At 37.0% G+C, this 13,368-nt stretch overlaps 1 long non-coding RNA gene across 1 annotated transcript in view; it reads right to left on the reverse strand.

The window, feature by feature from the left end:
- Positions 1-2,609: 2,609 nt before the first annotated feature.
- The window catches only part of LOC122138650, a 93,025-nt gene continuing 82,266 nt past the window's right edge, over positions 2,610-13,368 (reverse strand). Inside the window, exon 3 of the long non-coding RNA XR_006155716.1 lies at positions 2,610-7,493. This is a non-coding gene — a long non-coding RNA (uncharacterized LOC122138650). The remainder of the gene's footprint in view (positions 7,494-13,368) is intronic.

Genomic DNA, 13,368 nt, shown 5'->3' on the forward strand with positions numbered 1-13,368 from the left:
TATATATATATATATATATATATATATATATATATATATATATATATATATTCTCTTTGGGGGGGGGGTATAGAAAGTAATACTTTTATTTAGGAAGGATGCTTTAAATTGATCAAAAGTGATGATAAAGACACTTATAATCTGTTTCAGATAAATGCTGTTCTTCTTAACTTTCTATTCATCAAAGAAACCTGAAAAAAAATCTACTCCGCTGTTTTAATAATAATAATAATAATAATAATAATATATATATATATATATATATATATATATATATATATATATATATATATATATATATATATATATATATATATATATATATATATATTTTTTTTTTTTTTTTTTTTTTTTTTTGAGTAGCAAATCAGAATATTAGAATGATTTCTGAAGGATCATGTGAGTGGAGTAATGATGGCAAAAATTCAGCTTTGAAATCACAGGAATAAATAACATTTTAAAATATATTCAAATAGAAAAGTTATTTTACATAGTAAAAATATTTCAGAGGAGAAGGTGAGCAGAAGAGAGAGAACACTAATCACTGCCGTTATAAAACTTGGCAGAGCCAGGACATTTGTACTGTATTCATCTGAAGAAGAAAGTCATATACACCTAGGATGGCTTGAGGGTGTGTAAAGGAGTGATTTTCATTTTCGGGTGAAATTCCCTTTAAGTATGGGTAAATGGGTATGCAACACAGGTAGCTTGGTTGTTAGGGTAGACTTGGTAGGTAGATCGCTGGTAGACATTAAATTAGGTTAGGTAGGTCTGTGGATGGGTTGGGAAGTTTTGCTTCGGTAGATATTAATAAGGTTTGCTCACTGGGAATTTGTAAGAGTCTGTTTTCTACAAAGCTGTAAAGCTATTGTGAAAAGCACCAAACAAATATAGTTTGATCTTGCTGGTACAGTATGTGTTTGTCCTGATGGCATTTTAGAAACTGAAATTGTTTGGAGTCAACACAGAATCCAGAAATTATGCCTTGAAAATGTCATTAATTTTGTTATAAATCAAGGTTTCCCTAAAAGAACGTTGCCAGCTTTGCTTTTCACTGACATGAACGAGCTGTAGTATGTTTATTTACATTTCCTGGATGTTCAGCTGTGACAGGTGCCTATGGTATCTGAGGCTTCCACTACATATGAACACACACACACACACACACACACACACACACATACATACATATACATACATATATAACCCCAACCTGAGTGTGTTTGAATGCACGTGTGTGGGCTGTCTTTTGAAGTTAAGCCATCACAGATAAACAGCTTCAGCAGGTTTTCAGCGTGATGAGCTAACTCAACGTGGGACACACTCCGTGCTGACGGTGGATGGAAAAAAGCGAGCGCCCACCACTTAGGATTCCAATCGAGCCAAGATCAATAGTGATGTGTTATTCCGCAATAAAACAGGCTCATCGGAAAGAAGCCGCTCTTGTGTTTTGTCATGTTTGATTTATTTCATCTCGATGGAGTACTTCTGCGTGGGTTCTGAGAGGCCGAGTTCTTGTTTGTTTGGAGAGAAAGAGGGTATAAGTCCAACGGCTCTTATTGTTTCTCTGTTAAGATTACGCAGACCCTCTTAAAGCGGTTGCTAATCCGACATGGTTCATCTTGGTGGCACACGGGGTGCGTTATGTAATGTTTAAAGCTCAGCTACTGTTTTCGAGCCAGACCTGAAAATGTTCTGATGGGTTGAGTGGATGCAGATGTTTTGGTGGAGGTTTTGCAGATGGTTGTCAAAATCTTTTTGTCGCACTTTATGCCAGCTATGTCTTTTGCGACGCATTATTCTATGAATTTCCTCAGACTTTCTGCCGCAATTCCCCAGTACAATCAAAAAGTCTGATTAAAAACATAGATTCTGAATTTCAAGGTATACAGAAACCTCCAGATGTCACGGCCATGTTTGGTCTGTATTGACATTGTCTACTTCAGCTATAAATAACAACACTATTATGTAACTAGAGAATAAGGTTATGCCTGAGGAAATGAACCACAAAAAAATTTAAATTACTTATTGATTTTCTTGCTTTTCAGACCCACATCCATCTTAGGTTTCAAAATATGTTTGACAGTAACCATATTCAATCTGAATAACATAGAGAAGCTTTGCTAGAAATTACCGATGGTCTGGAATGGGTAAGTATTTAGCAATGTGTTCTTTTTCCCTTTTCTTCCTGCATCTGTCTTTCTCTTTGAGAACATGCAGACAGTATGGAAAGAATGGGGAAAATTTGATTAGAGAGGAAATCCTTGAGAAAGCTTGTAAATTACAGCTAAAGTTCAGCAATCCTTCCCCCCCAAAAGGATGAGACAAGCTGCTAAGCGGCATAAATCTGCTGCAGAGAACTTCAGCATATCACGTCTCTATAATTCTCTTTCCTTTTCCTCTCACTCCTGCGCAGTATAATTGATCAGCATGGAAAATTTCAGCCGCAAATCTGATGCAATGTTCCCCATTTACCCAAAAACTTTGATTTAGATTCATATATATATATATATATATATATATATATATATATATATATATATATATATATATATATATATATATATATATGAATCTAAATCAAAGTCTCAAAAAAAAAAATTACAGGATCATAGCAACAAAATATTCGTCAAAATTTTATAATGCCTTTCTTCTGTATTTGTAAATTACTATCTTTTAGTAAAAGATATTTATACATTTTACAGTCTGTACAATTCCAAGATAACTATCTATGTATAATAATGCAATTTTTATCTCAACATAATAGACACAGTTTTCAAATGCTCTTGTCAAAACAAGTTGTTTTTCTTTTTACTGTGAAAGTTCTGCAGAGAGAATTGGAGATAAGCAAAATCTTTAAAACAGAAGTAAATCTTTGCCTTTTATGCTGGTGAGTCTTGTCTAGGTTCGTCTCCCAGAGCTTTTCTCTGCAGCTCTGATGTAATTACTGTATTCTACATTTGGCCGACCCGTTCACCACAATCCCAGAGGATCCCAATGATAAACAAAATATCAATCACAGACAATAAAGCTGGCAGGGGAAAGGAGCTCAGCCTTAAGAAAATACAAACAAGAACTTGGACCATCTTTCATAGAAATGAACCAAAAAAAATGATTTGACCAAAGTAATGATCAAAAGTTCAGACTTTTTAATAGGGCGTGTAGTTGAAAGCAATTTTCCTTTCCAGTCCCATGGGGGGAAGAGCAAAACCACGTTTCATGTTTTGCTAATGACACAGAATTAAAAAAAAATTAAAAATAATTAGTTGAGCACAAATATTAGAGCATGTGAAAATTTTAACTGTGCATGGAACTACTTTAGGTGAGCCAGACAGTTGATTTTCACTTTGCTGAAATGCATTAATTGTGACAGAATTGTTTCAATAAAACTGCATTTTTGGTCCATTTCTTACACAATTCCATCGTATGTCTTAGAATACAGTTTTAGTATAATTATGTGTCATTAACATTATAGCTGTGATATTTATAGTTACCATTACAGTTATCGTCCTTTTGATGCAGTTTGTTTTTCTTCTAGGCTTGAAAGCTTAAAAAGACAATATGCTTGGAAAAGAACAGCTCAGACATTCCTCGAAATATCGCCTTTTGTGTTTCATGGAGGAAACTCAGTCACACAGACTGGAACGACATGAGGATGAGAACTTAACACAAAATAACATCAAAAAGTCATTATAGCGAGTACTTTAAAGCTTTTGTTTGCCTCTGCCTGCAGTAAGTTAATAAATGTTTAATTGTTATGGCATCATGTGCACTCAAGTAAAGCGGTGGTGACCTTGACATATGTCTTCTCTCCTACCTCCTCCCTGACAACCACCGCAAAGCAGCCCAACACGAGCTTGCTATCTCTGACAACGCCTTCGCTCGCTTCCCCTTGCATACTTTGTGGTCCTGCCTGAACCCTCAGCATTGCTTACTGTAGACCCAGCACTTTGTCCTGCAGGAAAGCAGCTCTATCCCAGGGCAGACAAAACGTGCCACTTTAATGGCTTTCTCTTGTTTCTCACAGCTAAATGGAGAAAGACCACAAGCAACAGAACAGCCATAGCAGTGAAAAGGATAAGGCAAGTTTTGAACTTTACAAGAGGTAACTTGCTTGTGAATATGTTTTTTTTTTTCATGTCCTTATACTTCTTATGAACATTCTTTTCAGTCTGGCATTACTTTCTGTGTGATTTTATGCTTTAGTTGTTATCTTGGCATAGCACTTAATGCCAATACTGTTTGTTTCTTCATCTTTTAAAAGACAACTCTTTGGCAGGTAGTCATCATTTTTGTGCAGGATTCGACGTGTCATCGATTTCAACCCATGGACACATCTAGTGCACAGGAGACATTTGAGATAGGTAACTTTCAGAAAGAATAAATGAAAGTCCAACATTTAAGTAGCGAGCAGTGCTCACAAGAGGTATGCATTATTAGTAAACTTTTCTATGCTTATGCATCATATTTCCTGCCAACCAATAATGGTACAGAGGACCGTATTAATCTTACTGAGTGTTTCAAGACAGCGTTATGAAAGTATGATAGATGAGGTCATTATTTATCCCAAAATCATAGGGTTGCAAGCACCCAGTGATTAAAAAAGTTAGAATCTAAGACGCTATGCAATATACTGCAACTTCAAAAAATCCAGTCACATTTAAGCAGTTCAGTTGTGGATCTTGTTAAAGATTGAATTCTTGAAGATTTTTCACTAAATTTACTGCCACTATTTGCAGGGCAGGAATATGCACTGGGTTATCTACATGGGCCTTTCAGGCAATGCTTAGAAAGAGGTATATAACCTAAACTGTATAATGTAACATACTGGGTTACTAACTACCATTTTTGTAATTTGGACTCAGTAATGAATTACATTTTACCCAGCACTTGTCATAGAACAGATGTAAAGATTTGTTGTTATTTACATTGCTACATGACTTTAATTAACTTTAACTAGCTTACTATTTGTGGGAAAGATGCCCACAAAGATGAACCCAGGGGCCTTTTGGAAACTCAAATAAGTCGCGACTATTCTGAGTTGTGGTGCAATAATTAATGTAAATTCACTTGAGAAGTTGAGCCATGGTGGTCGTGTTGGTGAAACTGGTTTGAGTCCAGTTTGCGATGTTTACTGATTCGACTCCTCTTTACTCTTCATAGAATTTCTTAAAATTTCCTGTTTCCAGCTACCAGTCCACACTGAAACCAGAAATTCATGGACATTGAGAACATAGTTGGTATTTATACACTGGAACCATGAGGATTTCACTGGGGGCGAGGTTACCTAGTACAATGCTGAAGAAATACTAAAGAAACTAAGATCTTGAATCATTGTGGGCATAAATAAAATCATCATAATTATCAAGGAAACCATAACTTATTTCCTATGGTTTGTCTGTGAAAGTTGACCTACAAGCTGTTTTGGTTATGACAGACCACTAAAGACTGTTTAGAGGAACTACAGGAATCCTTGTAAATGGCCAGACCCGATTCTTCCCCTCTAATTCCTGGCAAGCGTTCCTGTCTCAGATAGGCAGAGCGTTTGACGTACTTGCGGAGGGGCCTCTCCCTGTCTGTGGGATTGGGACCATGCCATTCTCATTCAGGCACTTAGATGCAGAACTTATCTTGTTAGCTGAGCTGGCTTGCCCGTGACCCAGCCGCTGTGAGAGAGAAACTGCGGCCACAGGGCCACCAGCCCGTCAGGCTAAGCTCACAATCGGTTTTATGTGCAGCAAAGTCACACAATGAAATACTGTTCTCACCTTTGCTTGGTTAAAAGATTCTAAAACGGGACCATCTGCTAAATTGTGCTAAACTTTTTGTGCTTCATCGACATGCAGTAACACACTGATGTAGCAGGTGAAGTATGTGGTTACAAATCTGAGGTCACAGGAGATGCATTTAGGTGTAAATGGCAATCTGTCTCGGCTGATCGCTTATGTTTAGATCAACTGGAACAGATGTTAATTCCAGAAGTAAACAGAGGAGACATGTGTAGGATTAATGTCTTAAAGGGATGTAAATTCTGTCATCATTTACTCACCATTGCATCTTTTCAACCCTGTGTAAAAGTGATTCGGGCTTGGAACGACTACCCCTATCCCTTGAATTTGCTCTTTATTTTATCTTACGAGAAACAATCAGGATAGACAATCAAGACATTTAGCTTGCAGAGACAGAATAAAAGAAACAAAGTGGAAACTTGCTGTAGTTTTGCCAAGAAAATCTGCATGCTCTTGAAACCATGCATTATTAAAGCTTGTAAAATGAATTTCCTTTAGACGAATTAGACCATTTTTTGTAATCATCTGATCTCGCTTACATTTCATACAAGTTATTTTCGGGAGCCATGGAAGCATAGAGAGGCGAGTGATGAAGCACATTCCTCGTCATGTTCTCATAAGAGGACTCATCTCCACTTTTCCCCTTTTCATTCGTCTAATTTGATTAGTCAATGAAATTGCTGTCAGGCGGCGTTACGGGTAGCATCTTGTCACATAATATTGATTACGGTGCTTTGCAGCGTAGCAATTCTTAACTTAGTTTTGGGGTTATCAGAGAGTTGAGGGAAAGAATTTAAGGGTAAGATCACATAAACCACATCGCCCACTTTTGTTATGCATGTTCATGAAGTGCACAGCCTATCCGAAGACATTTGATGTTTAATATGCAGCTACATCACATATTTTAAATTTTTTATATTAAATTGTCTGTCTGATTTACAACTGACATTTTGAATGCTCAAAATTTTTGTGATTGAATTGTTTTTAGGGGCCACTCAGAAGCAAGGGGTCCCTGTTGTATTGCACACATCTGGACGTCTACCATCTCCTCTCCCATCGTGTTGTGTGTCCTCATAAAAAAGATCTAGCATGACAAATTAATCCAGTTGACAAATAGATAAGACATAAAACTTGCACCCAGTGACTCCCACACAGATAGAAGCAGCTGTTTGCTGGAGAAGACAAGGCTTGGGATCAGGGGCCTGAGGAGAACCGAGGAGCAGTCAGGGTCAAACAATGACGTTTGTTGTTAACAATTAGACTCTTCAAATCACAGAGGAGACATCCAAACAAGAGGTCACCGGCCTCTAAGAGATAACCATGCAGCAAGTGGGGGAAACGAGCGCAATGCTTGTTTAGAAAAAATAAGTGTTGAGGTAAACACTGTGCAGGGTTATTCCGAGTTCTGGGAAGGATGTAATGTTAGTGAATATGAGGAAGAGGAAAGTGGGATAAACAGAGACTACTTACGTCCAACGCGGAGATTGATCTGGTCGCGGCGCTGGCCGTCGGGGTTCTGGAAGCAGCTGTACAGGCCGTTGCTACTCATGTTCACTTCCATCAGGATGAGCCGCGGTCCTTCTTCCCGCCGACGGGCCTTCACGTCCGTACCGTTCACCTTCCATGTTACCGAGGCGTCGTTGTCCAGCGAGCCGCACTGCATAGTGACATCACTTCCTATCTTTTCATACTGAATCCTGGCACCTGAGGAAACACAACAGATGGTCGAATTCAATTACAACACATTTTTTTCTAAGCTGAAAAATTCAGCCGCTTTTGAGGCGCAGTGAAAAAGTATCAAATTATGTGTTTTTGTCTTTCCTAAAGCATACAATAAGACATTATTGTCCAGGACAGAAAGTTTTGTAGGTTTATTATGTAACCAAAATACCAATAAAAACCAGAAGAGAGAGGGAGAGGGAGAGAGAGAGAAAAGCATAATGTGGGACTTTTAATTAGAACAAGCATGAAAAACAAAGGGACTCTTATTTTAAAATGTCTATGCTTTACAATTGCTGGCTCCTCATTCTAAAACACCAGGGAGAAAAATATGCACTACTCGTACAACTTAATCATCATTAATGCTCTAAATCGTAACCCGGACTCAAAAAGTGCATTTTAATGGCACAGTTTTCTGTTTCCATTCGGTGTACTATATGCAGAAATGGCATATGATACGCATTTGGTAGATTTAGGGATGTGGGGAAGGTGCATATATATGTATGCCAAAATGCATATTGTATGCATGTCAAACACGTGTGGAAGCACATGCACGCCAAAGTCAGTTTAAAAAAATAAAATAAAAATATTAAAATAAAATTCTGCTGTTGACATGCATTTTCATGAGACTGGGCTCCTGTTTAAGTTTAACTCTTTCCCGGCCAGCATTTTTGAAAAAAGTTGCCAGCCACCTCCAGCGATTTTGATGATTTTCACAAAAATTTGTTGGCCTACAGTATATTTTGCTGTATGAATATTTGAATATGCAATACATCAAAATAAAGATCAAAAAAATCAGTTTTATTCTAGCTTAAAGCATTCTATTTTATCAACACTTGAATATAGGTAGGTTTCATAAAAATTTATAATTTTGAGCAAAACAATGAGAAAATCACTTTTTTTTATCAAAAACTACATTTGGATAAGATTCAGTGCGATTATCAAAGTATAAATCAAGTAAATCGTTTCCATCAACACCTTCGAAGCTTACACAGACATATACCACTTCCTGGATCAACATTTTACTCCGTAACATTATGCAGTTTTCACTGATATGCTGTCTATTGCTGATGATCGCATTATTTATCATATGCATCTGTTAACATAAGAGATCGCTAGTTTTTCCGTCCTGTTCATGTGTTTTTGTTTGGGAGGTTTTGTGCTCGTTCAGAAGATATGTAATAGCACCCCCAAGTGTATAACAGTGAAAACACGAAAAGCCGTAAAAACTTGTCAATGGCAGAGATGAATTGTCTTCTAAATGACAAGATAACTCGTCAAAGAGTTAATAATCACATTATAGGCTGTTTCATGATTCCTTTTATTCCATCCCAAAATTACAATGTAATAAAATATTAAGACTTTTTAGACTATTTTAGACCATTCAAGACATTTTATAGACCTCCCAGGAATTTTTATTTGTAAATGCGAGTGAAATGCTCACACTGTCGAGCTGTGCAACATACTTTTAAGACTAATACAGATTGCATTTCTGTTTTCCATGTTTTTTTTTTGTTTGTTTGTTTGTTTTTGCTATATAAACATGCTTTAGATTAACATATTTTTTTAGGTGTTTTGCACGTGACACACAAAAAAAGTGGTGTTCAAGATAATGTCTCAAGACCTTTTTTTTTTTGGGCCCTAACTCTTTCAATCATCACCACTCCTACAAAACCCCGGGCTCAAAGATAATCCAGTGTGAATTCCCATTGGTATTTGGGACATTTTGATGGTGTACATGTGCGCTCGTCTCAAACATGATAATCTTCATGACTTGAAGGCAGCATGTGACAGAATGAGAAGAGAACAAGGTTCTCTTAAAAGCTTGTTTCTGTCACATTGGATTATATGAGATTGTGTGGGGAACAGAGAATTGATAAATGAATTGGCTATGAATATCAAGTCAAATATTGAATACAATTGGCTTTCTGTGATAAGAAAATAACAGGGCTGTTTATTTTTCTACTTACAATCAGTTCAGTCATTACTTTTTCACAGGAGCAAGAAGTATGTGGTTGTTTTCTTACAGAATCTTTTTTTACACCCCAAGGCGTGTTGTTATAGGCTTTGACATCAAACGAAAATATATTTCTTCATGTCTCAACTACGAGCAATGCCCTATAGATGTCCGCTGTCATGCGACAGCTGCAACAATGAAAGAAACATAAGAAAAAAGTAGGTTCAGAATGCATAATCAGGCAAACAAACAAAATTTGGAGAACACATCAATGCTCTTCTTTGACTTTCATTACGCCGTCGTGACTCCAACAATGCACAGAGGTCGGAAAAAGCAATTTCTCTTTCTTCCACTGACCTGACTAACTACCCCTGTAGCTTAATCCACACGCTCTGGGCAAACCAAATCCATGAATTTTACATTTACTCCGATGTCAAAGCCTGTGATACCACAGTGTTCGGTAGAATAGAAAGTGAAAGGCTGTTGCGTTCAAAAGAGGAGGATGGCGACAGTGGCGAATGTCAAAGAAATGCCCATTAGTACTGGTTCAGTTCAGATAACATGACATGCAGTTATAAATTTGGCTGCACATTTTCTGCTTAAAGCAAACATGTTTATATCTTTTCAGATAATAACCTATAAGCTTATAAGTATTGTCAAAATTGTAAAAAATGATATTAATATCTTTGAGATGCTGATAAGGGAAACTCCCTCTATCCTGTAAGTCAATTTGATGTCTGCTAAGCAACCAAAAACTTATGCCTTGGAATCCAAACAGGACATTTTATAATGTGATCTATCATTTCAAAATGACAGAATGGGAATAGAATATCTTTTTGAATAAGTTCGGTGTTCATTTTAGCTCAAAGAAAAATCTCAGGTCACCCTGTACTGTGAATGTCTGTTGATTTCATCATCCTGATTATCATTCTATAGATTCTTCTCTACTTTAAAATTAAGGGTAATTATATTCTCTTTGCTTTAAACTAACATGTTATGCATTGCATGCAATCGTACTGTTTTGTATTCAACACAACTCCCCCTACACACTATCATTTCTTTGAACCAATTTAATCGTGTCCATTGACCAAACATAATTATCATTCTCAAACACATGTTAGATATCAAAAAAGAATAATTGCAAGGAGGTTAAACGCCTGACTTCAGACTGAACCTCTCAAAAGGCCATTTTATAGCTCCTTTTTTTTTTTTTTTCTCAAGAAACCCTCTGAAGACAGTTCTTTGTGGGGAATCTCAGTTGTGTAAGCCTGTGAAATATCTTCTCTCCAAACATATTTAGCACGGGAGTCATTGCTTTGCCCTCTGCCTTGTTCCCTTTGAGGACTCTCATTAAGGGGTTGTCTCTCACTTGTCGGCCCACTTTTGCCAGACCGTGTTGTTACGGAGCATCAAATAAATCCATTTCTTGTTTCCCGCCTGCTTATCTGTTGAGGCAGTGGCCAGGCGGCGATAGGGCACGTAAATGGTGGCGCATTGGCACAACACAACAAAGCCCAGTAACAATTGCTCGTATCTGCTACCTTTCGATAGCTCAGAATAGCTAATTCCCATTATGTAATTAGCAGGTACTTCTTTTAGGGCCATATCAGATTTTAGGTTTGCTTTCTTTCCAAGTGTTACCACATGGTGGCATAGCTAATACTCCGCAACTCAATATTATCTTTAGAACAGGAAATTAGGGTATCATCTTTGATTCCACAAGCCAAAAAACGTACAACACATGCAAATGTGCTATGAACATGGGCTGAATAGAGTTTCAAGGGCAATGAGTTTGAAATTCCCATTAGGAATATGATGGAAGGAAAATATGGTTTGAGTTTAAAGAAGTAGTCAAACTGACACTTGATAATGTAGATGTAAACTGGCTGCAGAGGTTAGCGGAGGCGTCATGTAGGGATGAGAGGAGAGGGACTTTACACCCACATGGAAGTGCTAAAGGTTTATGAGCGGGACATATGCAGTGTTGCTTGTGGAGGGAATTCTAGACCGGCCAACAGAGGACCGGATGGACTAGAACTAGCAGTCCTGGCTAGATGAGGAACAGCTGTCCTTCTGGAAAATGCGGCAAAAGCACAAAGCAGTTAATTGGCTGCGCAAACAGAAGCTGTCTGTGTAATTGAGTGTCCTTTGTTTTCAAACTTTCGGAGAAAAGGCCGTTCATGACAGCAGAGTACATATTTAGCTGTGTGTGAGAGCATGAGCACATTATTCCACATAATTCGACACTTTAGAAAGTTATTAAAGTGGGAAGTCACAGTCTGGGGTTAGCAATATATATATATATATATATATATATATATATATATATATATATATATATATATAAAGCCCATGGACAGGTTATTGCTAACCTGCAAGGCGAAGCAAAAAATAAATAAATAAATAAATAAATAATAATAATAATAATAATAATAATAATAATAATAAAATTAATTATTTGATTAATTGATTAAAAATACAATAAAACAAATAAAAAAAAAAAAACCTTCATAACATTATCTGTCAGAAATGTTATCAATGCTTTCAATAACAGTAGCACTAGTACACAGAACAAGTCGATTATAGAATGAAATAAAATGTGAAGTATGCCATTTCATTCAGTATAGTAGTTAAATGTTCACAAAGTCATGCTAAAAACATTCATAAGAGCACTAGACAAAATTATCATCTATATAGCAATGGTTCTTAATAAAAACTATAACAAAAATGATCAACCCCTAACATATGTAAAGTCTTAACACATTTTGATGCAATAAATATGATATAATTTAACAATGTTTATCCCTCCAAAACAGAGAAAACTGCTTTGTGAAAATGCACAGTGCAACCACACGTTTCATGCCAGGCATTGCCTGCTGAAAACCCTATGGCAGCAATACTGTCATGTTTGGGATACTGGTGCCCAGTATGGGATGCATGTACAGTATGTTGCTGTCCCAAGAGCATTCTTAACTAACTTAACCAGCAAAACCACACCAGCCAGCTTTACCAGCTTCAAACCTGGCATCAAAATAGTCCTTAACACCGCAATAATTCAAAAAGTTCAATTAGTAAAAGTTTTTCAGAGACTGATTCTTAAAATGTCGTTCCCCCAATTATGAATATTTGGTTCCATCCTTGATTTCATGGCATTAGCATGCCCTCAGAGCTGCATGAGTTTACAAGGACTCATTGCACAGTAGCCATGCCTGGGCAGAACTGCGGCATATGGAAGTTTTCCCTCCCTGGCTGATATTGTATTGTAACACAGAGGGATTTTCACACAAACAAAGGTCATGAAATGCTACATAGTCTAGAAAGGTCAATAGGATTAGAAAGTATCAGATTGATACTACATGGATCAGACAGCTTCATCATCAAACTCCTGGGCTTAGATGCTCTACATTGGGAATGTGTGTGCTGCTACTTGGTTTATTTTTTTTACACTTGTCGGTGGGGGTGCTCGCTGTTCCTCATTCTCTCTCCTCCCAGACCTCCCATGATGCACCACAGATTTTAGCTGAAGACCAACACACTTTCTACAAGTTTCCCTTTAGCTTGTGACCTAAGAAAACTGCTAATGGGTGTATGCTTAGCATGCTAACTACAATAAATTACTATCCAATTTATATTTAGAGATGGATTGCTCAAACCATGTTCAAAGCCAGTGTTCGATCCTTGCCCACAATTTACAGAATTATTGCTGGAGCCATGCTTTACGCCCACCAGTTGATTTTCATACCAAGATCATAAAATGTTATTTTATGGTTGCATTTCTCGAGAACAAATCATAAACAGCCCACAATGAATATTATTATGAATGCATACAGGGATGTCAATATGTGTTAATGCAAGGAATTGTCTATAATCAGTGATGGGATGGTTACTTTGGAAATGTAATAG

The sequence above is a fragment of the Cyprinus carpio genome, chromosome B10 (genome assembly GCF_018340385.1).
Source record: "Cyprinus carpio isolate SPL01 chromosome B10, ASM1834038v1, whole genome shotgun sequence".
NCBI classification, from domain to species: Eukaryota; Metazoa; Chordata; class Actinopteri; order Cypriniformes; family Cyprinidae; genus Cyprinus; species Cyprinus carpio.